This window comes from Chelonia mydas, chromosome 10 (assembly GCF_015237465.2).
Source record: "Chelonia mydas isolate rCheMyd1 chromosome 10, rCheMyd1.pri.v2, whole genome shotgun sequence".
NCBI lineage: Eukaryota > Metazoa > Chordata > Testudines > Cheloniidae > Chelonia > Chelonia mydas.
Genome location: NC_051250.2, coordinates 22038049 through 22051338, shown reverse-complemented (window position 1 = coordinate 22051338; position 13290 = coordinate 22038049). Strand labels below are relative to the sequence as shown.

Here is a 13290-nt window from a genome sequence, read left to right as displayed (position 1 = left end):
TGCAAATCAAAGAAGGGCATAAGTGGTCACACTTTAGAAACGCACACAGTCTCGTAAATGTGGCCTGCTCTCAACAAAATGCCTTTGAATGATGCATCTGGTCTAGGGCTGGCGTTAGCCTCGCTAGGGCCCAGGGCAGAAACTAAGGAGCAGGCCCCCATGGAAGGCATGTGCGATGGGGCGGAGCCAGCGCTGGGCGTAGAGGGGTTGACACTGACCCACATGCTGGGTGGCCCACTGAGGTGAGTTGGGGCTGAAGCATACAATTTAGTTTTGTGTGGCCCCCTGTGGAGTTAGGCCTCAGGCAATTGCCCTGCTTGCCATGCCCTAATGACAGCCCTGCTCTGGTCACTGACTGTTTGATTTGCAACCCAGGAAGATAAGACACTTGTCTGTTTACAAATGAGTTCACCTCACATCTTCTCTATCATTAGTGTATCTGCAGCATTCATAGGCATTGACTTAGTGGGTGCCCCAGGGCTGGAGCACCCATGGGGAAAAAATGATGGTTGCTGAGCACCCACTGGCAGCACCCCTATGAGCTTCCCCCCGGTGCCTCCCACTTGCCAGTGGGCCCCACAGATCACCACCTCCCTCTCCCTCCCTGTGCTTCCTGCCCAGTGCAATCAGCTGTTTTATAGCATTCAGGAGGCTCTGGGGGAGGAGTGAGGCTGAGGCAAGCTCTGCGGAGGGGGCAAAACTGGTTGGGAAGAGGCAGGGCACAGTGGGGCCTTGGGGGAAGGGGTGGAGCGGGGGCAAGGCCTGAAGCAGAGCCAGGGGTCAAGCACCCCCTGGCATTTTGGAAAGTCAGCACCAGTGGCTGAATCTGTTTCTTCTCCATAGTGTACTTTTTCCTCAAAGAAGGAGGTGGTTTACTTTTTTTTATTCTCCTGCGTGACTCACAGTCTGCTTCTGTGTAGAACTCTGAGACCTAAGCATCCCTAGTTATTTTAGATCTAGACAGGGATCATAGTGAATACAAGAAACAAACACACCTCCTCACCAGTTGAGTTCAGTGACAGTATCTACATGTGCAGGTCTTTAGTTCTGAGATAAGTCAGTGCAACCTTTTTTCCCCTCATACTGTATCAAAATGCAAAGCCATCATATATGTGTAGGGGAAAAAAATAGTTATAAGCAGTCTATATGCCTATTTATATATTCTAGGAGATAAACCTGAAGTCCTGAAATCATTAGTTCCTCTACTTGTGTGGCAAAAACCTGTGTATAACATTCCAGAAGCCCAGCTGGCTTAATCCCTGATGAAGTATATGTCCCAGCGGGAAGCTGTAGTAGAACAGGTGCCAATCTGCCAGTAATGTACTCATAACTGCAAGTCAGTTTCTGGCTACCTGAAAGCAGACAGGTTTGTCAAAAGGAATTTATTGTTGTGTGAGCGGCGAGACTAAAGAAACCTAAATGTGTCCCCTATTTACATTATTGGTGTTGCAGTTACTTTTGTCAGACCAGTCTGTAAAAGGCATTTCCCCAGCTGTGAAAGCCATAATGTGTCAGCCCAGCTGAGCCTGCCTCAGATATGTAATTTCCTTTACCCTTTGTGCCTAGTGATGGTAACTAATCAAGGAGTTTTGTTAAATGATAGTTACTCTTGATGTCCCTACAATCATTTTAGATATCTGCTAATTTAGGGGCCCATTCATGGCTTCCTGAAATATTGACCTAATCAATTTTATTCTCAAACAATCCAGCTCATAAACCATCCAAACCAACTTTTTTTAAGCTCACATTTTTGAAACTTGTAGTACAAAGAAAGCCAGTTCATGTTTCTGAATGCATTGGAAATCCTCCTATTTCAAACAAGTTATCCAGAATACACTACATTCTTCTTTGAGTGCTGGTCCCGGTCTGTATTCCACTGTGGGTACACATGTGCTCTGTGTGCCTGAGACCATAGAACTCTTGAAAGTATGGTCCATTAGTCTGTGCCTGAGCTGGTACTCTCCTCATGCTTTGTACCGAAGGTATGAGGTGTTGAGCGAACAGACCACCTTTTCAGTTCCTCCTTACTGGTGCATGACCTAAGTTGGAACCTCCAGTGTCCAAAGCTTCTCCTTTTCTCTTCAGCCTCCTGGTTTTCAAATCTGTAAATATTTCAAAATTTGCTAGTTGTGTCTTTAGTGTTAGTTTTATTAAACTAGTTAGTAGTTATGTTCCCCACCCCAGGGAATCCCCTTCTGGCTCCCAGTACAGTACTGGGTCTTAAAAACTACCTCTCCTGCCTCTGCGCTCTCTCAGTCAGCAGTGACACCTCAGCACTGCCTGTACCATCTTGGAGAAGTACATATATCTACCAGGTGCAGTATTTGTCACTCCTCCTCTAGCCAGACCCAACAGGCACAGGAATTCCAGCTTAAAAAGCACCTCCAGGGAAAAGACTGAGGTCCCAGTCAGACCCAGTCTGGGTCTGACTATCAGGCAGCATCATAAAGGAGCACACCTTCTAGCATGAGGCCTGACTCAGGAGCGAGGGAGATTATGATTATGGACCCTCTGTCAGAGTTTCATCAGAAGAGCAGGGAATGCTCTCATAAGCACAAGAGCAAATCCCCCTCTAAGTCCACTCCTAAGAGAATGGATTTCTCCGACTCCATCCAGGTTGGGCAAATCTTTGTACCCAGCTCCCAAAGACTTAGAACTTTCTAAATCCAAGGTCCATGATAAAAAGACATGTGAGCAAGGATCTGTCAGTACCAGGCTCTGCACCAGCAAAAAACACCGCCAGGGGTATTGTCCAGGTCAGGAACCTTAACCACTGGTGGTACTGTCTTGACAGACCCATATGGGTCAGTCAACCCAGAGCCTTTATATACAAGCTTTATCTGTACAGGAAGACAGAACCCTACACAATCCAAGAAGAGTGGAGAGATACGCCTCTTTGGCGGACATCTGTGTTCTCCTGGATCTGCAATTTCTCCTGCTGTCAGGACTGTCACTTACCAGGGAGATTTTGACCTCAACAGAAGATATGGGCTAAGGGAGAGGTCTATCCTCCAGCCCAGTTAGCAGTCTGGCCTTTCCTTTGATGGAACCAACAGCTCCACCAATTCACCTGGATCTGGCCTTCTCATCATTGGGGGAATCAGACATACCAGAGGAACTGTCATTGCCTCCTCTGTGGGAGATAGTTCAGACAGGAGATCAAGAGCTTCTTGGTACCAGCCTCCATCCAAATCAGGAAACCCCCCTCAGAACCAATGGTTCCCCATGTCTTGGGGACCTCCACAACCCAGCTGCAATCGCTCCTGTTGGTACTATTCATGGTACCCATACACCTGATTTGCAGGGTCTGTGCTATCTAATAGGGAGTCATATCACCTCCCATCCAAGAAAGCAACTAAAGCTTCCTCTTGACCATATAGAAGAGGAAGACTATGAGATGGACCTAAGAGTTTCAACAGTACCAACAAGGGTAACCTCATCTCCTGATGAGGCAGTCACTCCAGCTTTCCCCTCTGGATGGTCACAAGCAATTCCAAGAGCTGCTATGCATGGTGCAGGTGAAGCTCCAAATCTCCGTAGAGGAGGTCCAGGACACAAAACACAAGCCCCTAGACACCCTGCAACCCACAGGCTCCAGCCAGATAACACTCCTAGTGAATGAACTGGCAAGAACTATATGGCATACACTGGCAACATATGTTCCTACCACCATGAGGGCTAAGAAGCATTACTTTGCTCTGGCGAAGGAAGCAGAGTTCCACTTTACTGAACCAAACTCCCTAGTTGTTCAGGCTGCCACAGAAAGATCCAGGCAGCCACCCTCTTTGATGAGGAGGTTTACTTCCTCTAGCCTCCAGTCTAGAATACTGAATTGTCAAGCATTGTTGGCTAAGTGTGATTTTTGTGAAGGATTCAAAATTCCTAGATTAAGGATAAATTACTTCAGCAGAACCAAGCTCAGTATCAGGTCCTTACTGATGAAGACAAGCTGGTGGGCCAGAACTTCACTGCAATCTGTGGTTGATGCAGCTGACACCACATCAAGGTCAATGACAACTGCCATTGTCATGCGACGGGAATCATGGGAAACACTGGGTTTTATCCAGGAGTTCTAGAACATTGTGAAGAACTTGCCCCTCAATAAGACCAACCTTTTCAACAAAAAAATATATGAGACTTTGTATTCACTAATGGACTCCAGAGCAACCCTCTGCTCCCTAGGTATACATACACCAGCACCAAAGAGAAAATACCACAAATATTCCTACAAACCAACGCCTATGGCTCAACCGTTTTTACCACCAGCAATCTTATGAACCTCCTTCATAAAAGGGAGAAGGTGCAAAAGTCACAATACCCTGCACCTTCCACATCAACCCAACCTAACCCATGGCCAAAAGACATTTTTGATGGGATGCCCAGGAGTTGCTAACCACTGTTGATGCCATTTTCATGCAGTTCTCACACATCCTTTGGTGGCTGTCTAGCACTCTTGTCCCACAACTGAAGTGCTGGATCTCATCTATTCTAGCTATACCATCAAGTTTCTTTCCCCACTCTCTGTAAAGTCCCCTTCACTGCCTCTCTTCAGGAACCATTGTCATGAGGCGATCCTCTTCCAGGAGGTGGTAATCTCCTGCAGCTGGGAGTGGTAGGGTTCTATTCTAAATATTTCCTAGATCCCAAAAAGGAAGAGAGGGTAGAGACCCATTCTTCACATGCAATGACAACATTTTTTATTAGCAAACTAAAATTCCATATGGTTACCCTGGCATCAATAATACTGTCTTTGGAAAAGGGGACATAGTTCACAGCCCTCAATATGAAAGATGTATACTTTAACATGAACATTCATTATGCTCACAGAAAATTCCTCAGATTCATGGTGGGTCCTGACCACTATCAATACAGGGTGCTTCCATTCAGTCTAGCAACAGCACCCAGGGTCTTCACCGTAGTGTTTCAAGTAGTAGTAGCACATTTCAAAGGGAGTGGCTTCACCATCTTCCCGTTTAGGTACTCAGTGGCAGAACAAGCTTAGAAGCCTTTTCATCAACCTCATTACTGCTTCATCTTCTGTCAGCCCTAGGAGTCTGTCTGAACATGGAAAAGTTTGTTGTCCTGACCCCAATGCAGACTACAGAATTGATAGGAGCAACTCTAAACTCAGTCAGATTGAGGGCTTATCTCCTAGTGGATTGATTTCACACCATATGCAGCCTCGTACACCAGGTTGTGCATAACCTTCAAATATCGGTTCAGATTTGCCTCTCTCCTGGGGCACATGGTGTCATGTACTTACATCACACTGTTCACCAGGCTTCACCTCTGTTGCCTGCAGGCTTGGCTCCAAACCAAGTAAGCACAGCATGAACACTATAGTGACAGTTCCCACCAATAAAAGGGTCTCACTAACGTGGTGGAAAGATTCTGGACAAGTGTATGAGTGTTCGTTCCTGTCCCCCACCCATGACAAGATGATAATTACAGATCCCTCTGATAGGCTGGGGAGCCCACATGGACAGTCACATGGCATTGAGCACTTGGATGCCCTGAGAAACAAGAATTCATGTAAATCTTCGGAACTTCGGGCAGTCCGAAAGAATTGCAAAACATTTCTGTTATTCATCCAGTCTCATCATGTACTCAGTGTCAGACAACGTAACTGTATTCTTAACAAGCAGAGAGGAGTGAGACACATTCTCCTGTGTATAAAAGCAGCCACCTTATGCAACTGGTGTATCAAAAACCATATCACTCTATTGACAGTGTACCTTCCAGGAATACAAAATTTGCTGGCAGACTGCCTCAGAAGGCTATCCAATTCATTGGTGAGCAACATTTTCACTCAGTGGGAAAACCTCATTTGGGACCGGTTTGCCACACAGGCAAACAGGAAATGAAAGCTATTTTTCCAGGGTTGCTCAAGGAAAGCAGTCAATGATGCTTTTCTACTGCCTTTGTAAGATCACTTCAACTATGCCTTCTCTCCCATCCCTGTACTATCTCATGGTCTACAGAAGATGCAACTGGACAGGGCTCAAGTCATCCTCATCACCCTTAAATGGCCCAAATAATTCTGGTTTCCTAGTCTCCTGCAGATATTGTCCCACCCATCTATAAGCATTCAGTCCTTCCTGGATCTCTTGACCCAGGAGAGTGGTAGAGTCAGGCATCCCAACCTGGATACACTTCATCTCATGACTTGGTAGTTGGATGGTCATCAAATCTAGATCATTCCTAGTCTGAAGCTGTGCATCCATTCTTAATGATAGCAGAATGGAGTACATCAGAAAGTTAGCTACTCAAGTAAAAACATTTCTCTCTCTAGGCCCAGCAAAATCATATCTCCAGAAACACTGGATATTTCCACTATTTAAGACTGTCTTAGTTTCAAGATGACAGTCTTTCCCTTAGCTCTCTAGGGTTCATCTAGTAGCAGTCAGCACTTGTCACCTACCATCAGACAGTTACTCTAGCTTTACTCACCCAGTGATGGCCAGATTCTTGAGAGGTCTGATGAGAACCTTTCTATGGTTAAGGAAACCAAGACTGGACTGGGATCTTAACCTAGTGCTTTGGCACTCACTAAGCCACCCTTTGAACCTCTGGCTCCATGCTCTGTATCCCTCCAGTCAGTGAAGGTTGCCTTTGGTGCCATCACCTTGGCCAGGTGGGCTGGTGAATTTGGAGCTCTAATGAATGGCTGATCCACCATATACAGTATTCCATAATAACAGTCTCACTTACGACTACATCCAAAAATCACTCCTAAGATAATTTCAGATTTTCACATAAACAAGTCAATTCACTTACCTGTATTTTCCCTCGACATGCAACAAACATTAGCATTTCACCTGCAAAGAACTAGATCAATCAGAAAATGACCTAGACTGTTTGTTGCTGTAGCAGAAAAAGTCCAAGGTCTAGCTATTTAATCTCAGAGGATCTCTTAAGAGGATCTCTGGCTGTATCCTGCTCTGTTATCGATTGACAGATCTCCCTCCTCCAGACAGGGTAAGGGCTCATTCAACAAGGCCACAAACAGCCACAGGGGCATCACTCCAACAGGTGCCCATAACTTGACATTTGCAGGGCAGCTACTTGGAGTTCTATCCACACATTCTCAAGACATTATGCCTGGGTCCAGGACTCCTCCACAAATGTGTCCTGTGGGGCAGCAGTTGTATGAGTAGCTGTACCATGTGCATGCTCTCACTCCCCTCCTCTCAGTCACCCTAACTGAAATACACACTGGGACCAGCACTTGAAGAGGAACGGGAAGTTAATTATTTTATTGTAACTGAAGTTCTTCAAGATTTGTTGTCCCTATCTGTATTCTACTACCTGCCCTCCTTCCTCTCTTGGCAAGATTCATGGCAGAGAAGGAACCAAAGAGGTCATCAGTCCACCCCTCCTTTTATCCCCATGGTGCAGAGTATGAGGAGAGGAGGAGCACAGGCATGAACCAAAAAACATTGCCTGCAAGAATTCTCCAGTCTCATGAAATGCACACATGCCTGCAGTGGAATACAGATATGTGGTTCCTATCTCAAAGAATTCCTGTGACAATAAGGTAATTAACTTCCCTTTTATGCTGCCTTTCATTCAGCCACTAGACTCCTTAACATAATTGTATGTTGATTCCATCACTAAAAAGGCTCAAGATTTTAATCTTTACCCAGTTTTTGTACTGTAGTGTTTTAATTAATATGGATACAATTACTACTAAAAAAGGAAAATGCATCACATGGAGTACCACACTATGTAATCTTACAAAGGCCTCATAGCAATCCTTCAGATTTATTTATATTAAAAAGGGACATTTGATACAGTACCACAAAAGCATAATTGCCTTCAACCAGCTGAATGTAAAAGAAGGGGAAGTCTCTCAGAATCATAGTCTGTTTGAATATAAAGAAAAGGAGTATTTGTGGCACCTTAGAGACTAACCAATTTATTTGAGCATAAGCTTGGTTAGTCTCTAAGGTGCCACAAGTACTCCTTTTCTTTTTGCGAATACAGACTAACACGGCTGTTACTCTGAAACCTGTTTGAATATAGTATTTGTATCTCCCACAAGGAAGTGATAGGAGCTGGAACCACATGATTTTCATAGGTTTCAGAGTAACAGCCGTGTTACTCTGTATTCGCAAAAAGAAAAAGGAGTACTTGTGGCACCTTAGAGAGGAACATCAGAGGAAAAGTAAAACTATTTCCCCATGTTTATTGCCCCCCCTCAACCCCCCCACTGCTCCTCTGATGTTCTTGTCAACCGCTGGAAATGGCCCACTTCGATTATCACTACAAAAGGCTCTCCCTCCCCCCCCCCCTCCCCCCCCCGCTGGTGATAGCTCGCCTTAAGTGATCACTCTCATTGCAGTGTGAATGTAATACCCTTTGTTTCATGTTCTCTATGTATATAAATCTTCCCACTGTATTTTCCACCGAATGCATCCGATGAAGTGAGCTGTAGCTCACGAAAGCTTATGCTCAAATAAATTGGTTAGTCTCTAAGGTGCCACAAGTACTCCTTTTCTTTTTATGATTTTCATAGAAATTTCTTCATGTGAGAAGAGAGGGAACCTGTATTACTGTATTTCCTACTTTGAGAGATTGACTTCGCAATATTAATGTGCTTTTAATGTAGGTTTTTTGAGTGTGAGAGAGTGTGAAAAATATATATAGGTCATACTTCCAGGATGCATTTGTTCATTCGTGCAACTAAAAGCGATCTCCTTTGTTTATAAAGATAAATTTTGAGAGGCTTAGTCCCGTTGTGATGACCAATATATGTCACTGAGGTGTCTACAACATTTCAAAATTCATTATTGCTATAATACTTCTTGTCTCAGTACAAAACACTGGTTTGATACTTCCAGAGTAAATAAAGGAATGCTTGTTTTTGCTTACATTTATACAAACTGATGTTTTTTTTATGTATTATGTGATTTTGTGTGTGTGTGAAATGAAAGTTATAAGCAATGTGAACAATTGTATTGATATAAATACATTGATATTTAAGCTCAAATATGTATTTATTGCTTTCAGCATTCATCTTGATTTAATTTGAGTTCGTGATTTTAATTGCTGTAAAATTCTTACACTTTACTTTGGAAAGCTGTAATCATTTGTAAGGAGGTGAAATAAAGGCTCTATGGTTTGCTGGTCTCAAAAGGGCTTTGCTTAGTATGAATGTGTTTAATATAAAAGTTTGCTTATATTACTTCAAAGTTTGCAAGGTCACTGGATTCATGTTCATAGAACTGTATGTTAAAGTCAATGAAGGCATTAAATCTGTGTGTGTGCACGCGCACAAAAGAGGATTAAGGCAGCAAGTACAATGAAGTCCCGGTTAAGTTGTAAATATAATTGTTAATTGGATTCCCACTCCTAATTCTCCCTGACTAAAGCAAATGGCATTTGGTATGCTCTGGCAAATGAGGTGTAAAAATATAATTAGGAAGGCCAAAAAAGGATTTGAAGAAGAGCTAGCCAAAGACTCAAAAAGTAAAAGCAGGGTTTTTTTTGTTTTTGTTTTTTTAAGTACATCAGAAGCGAGGAGCCTGCTAAACAACCAGTGGGGCCACTGGATAAGATGCTAAAGGAGCACTCAAGGACGATAAGGCCACTACAGAAAAACTAAATGAATTCTTCGCATCGGTCTTCCTGACTGAGGATGTGAGGGAGATTCCCACACCTGAGTCACTCTTTTTAGGTGACAAATCTGAGGAACTGTTTCAGATTGAGTTGGTGTCATTAGAAGAGGTTTTGAAACAAATTGATAAATTAAACAGTAATAAGTCACCAGGACTAGATAGGTTTCAGAACTCTTGGGTGAATACTATCATTTAAATCCATTTCTGTACCAAATGACTGAGTAATGCTCTCAAGTTGCAGTGGGGGAGGTTTAGGTTGGATATTAGGAAAAACTTTCACTAGGAGGGTGGTGAAGCACTGGAATACGTTACCTACAGAGGTGGAGGAATCTCCTTCCTTTGAGGTTTTTAAGGTCAGGCTTGACAAAGCCCTGGCTGGGATGACTTAGTTGGGGATTGGTCCTGCACTGAGCAGGGGGTTGGACTAGATGACCTCCTGAGGTCCCTTCCAACCCAGCTATTCTAGGATTATATGACTGGAGGATAGCTAATATGACACTAATTTTTAAAAAGGGCTCCAGAGGTGACCCTGGCAATTACAGGGCGGTAAGCCTGACTTCAGTACTGTGCAAACTGGTTGAAACTATAGTAAAGAACAGAATTGTCAGACATGGATGAACATGATTTGTTGGGATAGAGTCAACGTGTTTTTTGTAAAGGGAAATCATGCCTCACCAATCTACTAAAATTTTTTCAGGGGGTCAACAAGCATGTGGACAAGGGGGAATCCAGTGGATATAGCATACTTAGTTTTTCAGAAAGCCTTCGACAAGGTCCATCACCAAAGGCTCTTAAGCAAAGTTAGCTGTCATGGGATAAGAGGGAAGATCCTCTCATGGATCAGTAACTGGTTAAAAGATAGGAAACAAAGGGTAGGAATAAATTGTCAGTTTTCAAAATGAAGACATGTAAATAGCTGTGTCCCCCAGGGGTCTGTACTGGGACCACTACTAGTCTACATATTCATAAATGATCTGGAAAAAAGGGGTAAATAGTGAATGGGGAAGAGATGGCCAGCCCTCTGTGGAGTTAGAGGTGGTTAGGGACTACTTAGAAAAGCTGGACGTGCACAAGTCCATGGGGCCGGACGAGTTGCATCCGAGAGTGCTGAAGGAATTGGCGGCTGTGATTGCAGAGCCCTTGGCCATTATCTTTGAAAACTCATGGCGAACGGGGGAAGTCCCGGATGACTGGAAAAAGGCTAATGTAGTGCCAATCTTTAAAAAAGGGAAGGAGGAGGATCCTGGGAACTACAGGCCAGTCAGCCTCACCTCAGTCCCTGGAAAAATCATGGAGCAGGTCCTCAAAGAATCAATCCTGAAGCACTTACATGAGAGGAAAGTGATCAGGAACAGTCAGCATGGATTCACCAAGGGAAGGTCATGCCTGACTAATCTAATCGCCTTTTATGATGAGATTACTGGTTCTGTGGATGAAGGGAAAGCAGTGGATGTATTGTTTCTTGACTTTAGCAAAGCTTTTGACACGGTCTCCCACAGTATTCTTGTCAGCAAGTTAAGGAAGTATGGGCTGGATGAATGCACTATAAGGTGGGTAGAAAGCTGGCTAGATTGTCGGGCTCAACGGGTAGTGATCAATGGCTCCATGTCTAGCTGGCAGCTGGTGTCAAGTGGAGTGCCCCAGGGGTCGGTCCTGGGGCCGGTTTTGTTCAATATCTTCATAAATGATCTGGAGGATGGTGTGGATTGCACTCTCAGCAAATTTGCGGATGATACTAAACTGGGAGGAGTGGTAGATACGCTGGAGGGGAGGGATAGGATACAGAAGGACCTAGACAAATTGGAGGATTGGGCCAAAAGAAATCTGATGAGGTTCAATAAGGATAAGTGCAGGGTCCTGCACTTAGGATGGAAGAATCCAATGCACCGCTACAGACTAGGGACCGAATGGCTAGGCAGCAGTTCTGCGGGAAAGGACCTAGGGGTGACAGTGGACGAGAAGCTGGATATGAGTCAGCAGTGTGCCCTTGTTGCCAAGAAGGCCAATGGCATTTTGGGATGTATAAGTAGGGGCATAGCGAGCAGATCGAGGGACATGATCGTTCCCCTCTATTCGACACTGGTGAGGCCTCATCTGGAGTACTGTGTCCAGTTTTGGGCCCCACACTACAAGAAGGATGTGGATAAATTGGAGAGAGTCCAGCGAAGGGCAACAAAAATGATTAGGGGTCTAGAGCACATGATTTATGAGGAGAGGCTGAGGGAGCTGGGATTGTTTAGTCTGCAGAAGACAAGAATGAGGGGGGATTTGATAGCTGCTTTCAACTACCTGAAAGGGGGTTCCAAAGAGGATGGCTCTAGACTGTTCTCAATGGTAGCAGATGACAGAACGAGGAGTAATGGTCTCAAGTTGCAATGGGGGAGGTTTAGATTGGATATTAGGAAAAACTTTTTCACTAAGAGGGTGGTGAAACACTGGAATGCGTTACCTAGGGAGGTGGTAGAATCTTCTTCCTTAGAGGTTTTTAAGGTCAGGCTTGACAAAGCCCTGGCTGGGATGATTTAACTGGGAATTGGTCCTGCTTCGAGCAGGGGGTTGGACTAGATGACCCTCTGGGGTCCCTTCCAACCCTGATATTCTATGATTCTATGAGGTGGAAAAATTTGCAGATACAAAACTACTCAAGATAGTTAAGTCCAAAGCCGACTGTGAAGAGTTACAAAGGGATCTCACAAAACTGGGCGACAAAATGGCAGATGAAATTCAATGTTGATAAGTGCAAAGTAATGCACACTGGAAAACATAATCCCAACTAAAAGAACAGGAGTACTTGTGGCACCTTAGAGACTAACAAATTTGAGCATAAGCTTTCATGGGCTACAGCCCACTTCATCAGATGCATGCAGTGGAAAATAGAGTAGGAAGATTTTATATACACAGAACATGAAACAATGGGTGTTACCATACATACTGCAACGGGAGTGATCAGGTAAGGTGAGCTATTACCAGCAGGAGAGAAAAAACCTTTTGTAGTGATAATCAAGATGGGCATTTCCAGCAGTTGACAAGAACGTGTGAGGAACAGTAGGGGGGAACAAACAAACATGGGGAAATAGTTTTACTTTGTGTAATGACACATCCATTCCCAGTCTTTATTCAAGCCTAATTTAATCATTCTCTAACCATCTTTCCAGTTCTGCACAGAGGTGCCTCGGCTAGTTGAGAGCCATGGGAGGAAACTTTAAAATCCCTTTCATGGGAGTTCAATTGCTCACCAGACTAGCCCTGCAATGCAAATGGATTCTACCCACCTTGGAGACCTGGTTGTGCAAACAGGCCTCTTCAGTGCATTGACTGCTAAGGGCCAAGTGTAAAGTTGCTAAAGCATGTGTGCAGGCTCAGGCACGTGTTGCATGCCAAGTATAAGCCACCCAAAAATTTGTTGCATAAAGACTGGGATACATTCTTTTTGCAGATACAGACTAACATGGCTGCTACTCTGGGATTATGACAGGTTTCAACTATACATATAAAATGATACGGTCTAAATTATCTGTTACCACTCAAGAAAGATCTTGGAGTCAATGTGGATAGCTCTCTGAAAACATCCACTCAATGTGCAATGGCAGTCAAAAAAATTTAACACTGCTGGGAATAATTAAGAAAGGGATAGATAAGATGGAAAATATCATATTGCTTCTATATAAAT

The 13290-nt window shown here is 44.0% G+C and overlaps 1 long non-coding RNA gene across 1 annotated transcript in view; it reads right to left on the bottom strand.

Moving 5' to 3' along the window:
- Positions 1 to 1732: 1732 nt before the first annotated feature.
- LOC119567267 overlaps positions 1733 to 13290 on the bottom strand; it is a 29125-nt gene continuing 17567 nt past the window's right edge. The window contains exon 3 of the long non-coding RNA XR_005227213.1: positions 1733 to 2102. This is a non-coding gene — a long non-coding RNA (uncharacterized LOC119567267). The remainder of the gene's footprint in view (positions 2103 to 13290) is intronic.